The sequence below is a fragment of the Cebus imitator genome, unplaced genomic scaffold, assembly GCF_001604975.1.
Source record: "Cebus imitator isolate Cc_AM_T3 unplaced genomic scaffold, Cebus_imitator-1.0 Scaffold552, whole genome shotgun sequence".
Classification (NCBI taxonomy): Eukaryota; Metazoa; Chordata; class Mammalia; order Primates; family Cebidae; genus Cebus; species Cebus imitator.
In genome coordinates this window covers 94784-97618 of record NW_016107867.1, presented here as the reverse complement: position 1 = coordinate 97618, position 2835 = coordinate 94784, and positions in this window count along the sequence as shown.

Here is a 2835-nt window from a genome sequence, read left to right as displayed (position 1 = left end):
AGAGACGGGGTTTCACCATGTTGACCAGGATGGTCTCGATCTCTTGACCTCGTGATCCACCCGCCTCGGCCTCCCAAAGTGCTGGGATTATAGGCTTGAGCCACCACGCCCGGCCCTATTTTCAGTTCTTTAAGAAATCTTCATACTGTTTACTATAAGGTTGCACTAATTTACATTCTTACTAACAGTATATAAGGGTTCTCCTTTCTCTGTATCCTCACCAATATTCGTTATTTTTTGTCTTTTTAATAATAGCTGTTCTGACTTAATGTAAGATGATTTCTCATTGTGGTTTTAGCTTGGAGTTCTCTGATGATCAGTAATGTTGAGTATTTTTTCATATGCCTGCTGGCTATCTGTATGTCTTCTTTTGAAAATGTCTATTCATGTCCTTTTTACACTTTTAAAAAGAATTATTTTTTTTTGTTGAATTGTTTGGATTTCTTATAAATTCTGGATATTAGTCCCCTGAAACATAAGTATTTCCAATATTTCCTCCCATTATTCAAGTTGTCTGTTCACTTTGTAGATTATTTTACAGTGCAGAAGCTTTTTAATTTAATTAAGTTCAGTTTGTCTGTTTTTCTTTTTGTTACCTGCGCTTTTTTTTTTTTTTTTTTTTTTTTTTTTTTTTTTTTTGACAGAGTCTTGCTTTGTTGCCCAGGCTGGAGTGCAGTTTCACAATCTTGGCTCACTGCAAGCCCACCTCCCAGGTTCAAGTGATTCTCTCCCAAGTAGCTGGGATTACAGGCATGCACCACCACCCCTGGCTGTTTTTTGTATTTTTAGTAGAGATGGGGTTTCACTATGTTGGCCAGGCTGGTCTTGAACTCCTGACTTCAGGTGATCCTCCTGCATTGGCCTCCCAAACTGCTGGGATTACAAGCATGGGCCACCGCACCCAGCGTTGCCTGTGCTTTTGGGCTCTTAGTCATGAATTTTTTGCTTAGATCAATGTCTGGAAGAGTTTCCCCTAGTTTTATTTCTAGTATTTTTATAGTTTCAATTCTTACATTAAGTCTTTAATCCATTTTGAGTTGATTTTTGCATACAGTGATAGATAGATAAGTAGGGCTCCAGTTTCATTTTTGTGCATGTGGCAATCTAATTTTCCCAGCACCACTTATTGAATAAGGTGTCCTTTCCTTAGTGTATTTTCTTGTCAACTTTGTCAAAGATTAGTTGGTTATAAACATGTGGCCTTATTTCTGAGCTCTCTATTCTGTTCCATTAATCTGTGTGTCCATTTTCATACCAGTACCATGCTGTTTTGGTTACTATAGCCTTATGGTATAATTTGAAGTCAAGCAATGCGATGTGGCCAGCTTTGTTCTATTTGCTTAGGATTGCTTTGATTACTTGGACTCTTTTTTGGTTGCATATGAGTTTTAGTGCTGTTTTTTCTAATTCTGTGAAAAATGACATTGGTAATTTGCATTGAGTCTGTAGGTTGCTTTGAGCAGTTTGGTCTTTTTGTCTCTATTAATTTTTGTAATTCACAAGCATAGGATTTTTTCCATTTGTTTACGTCATCTGCAATTGCTGTCATCAGTGTTTTGTAGTTTTACTTCTAGAGATCTTTCACCTCCTCAGTTACGTATGTTCCTAGGCATTTTATTATTTTTTGTACCTATGGGAAATGGGATTGCCTTCTTGAATTTGTTCTCAGCTTAATCGTTATTGGTATATAGAAATGCTACCGATATTTGTATATTGAATTTGTATTCTGAAACTACTGAATTCATTTATCAAATCTAAGAGTTTTTCTAGTTATAAGATCACATAATCAATGAACAGGGATAATTCGACTTATTTTCCAATTTGAATGCCTTTTATTTTTTTCTCTTGTCTCACTGCTCTAGCTAGGACTTCTAGTACCATGTTGAATGTGTATTGGAATTTTTCTATTTTCCCTAAGCTATCCAGTTGGTTGGTATATAGATGTTTATAATGTGCCTTATGATTCTTTTTATATCTGATACATTACTAGTGGAGATAATGTCTCCACTTTCATTTCTGATTTTATTTATTTACATATTTTCTCCTTTTTTCTGTATTAGTCTTGATGTTTGTTGATTTTAGTTTGGTAAAAACCAACTCAGTTTTGTTAATTTTTCTATAGTTTTTCCATTCTCTATTTGGTTTGTTTCTGTTTTGATCCTTATCATTTCCTTCTTTCTGCTAATTTTTTTTTTTTAGTTCTTTGGGGTGTAATGTTACGGTGTCATTTTGAGAGCTTTCTCTTTTTAAGTGTAGGCATTCATCTCTCTACACCTCCCTCTTATCACGGCTTTCATGGTAAAAAGTTGTAATGCTTGCACAGGCCATGAGTGCACAACTACAGGTTGTAAAACAGAACATCGTCAGACCCCAGCCACCTCCTCGTGCCCTTGCCAGTCACTGCCCCAGGAGTAACGACGATCTGACTCCTAACAGTACAGCTCACCTGTACTTTCAACTGTTTTTTAGCTTATATACATGGAATCATATAGCATGACTTTTTTGGTATGTAGATTTTGAATTCCACATGTTTGGAAACTTATCTGTATGAGTGCATGTTATTGTGGTTCATTTATTAGAGTAGGTGACAGAATTATTAGGTTGGTTGCAGTTTTTGCCACTTGCCTGGGTTAGGAGCCTCAGCTGCTCCTCCCTTCCTGGGCAGAGAACTTGGTGCAGCAGCCCTCTCTCTGCTCCATGCCCAGACACACCTCCAGGAAAGTGTAGCACTCGCTCTTCTGTATTAGGAGTTGAGCCATCCCTCCCTCCCTATTCTGGGAAGTCAGAACAGCAGCAACTTTTCCCCCTCCCCCCTCCCTCCTTCCTCCTCCCTCC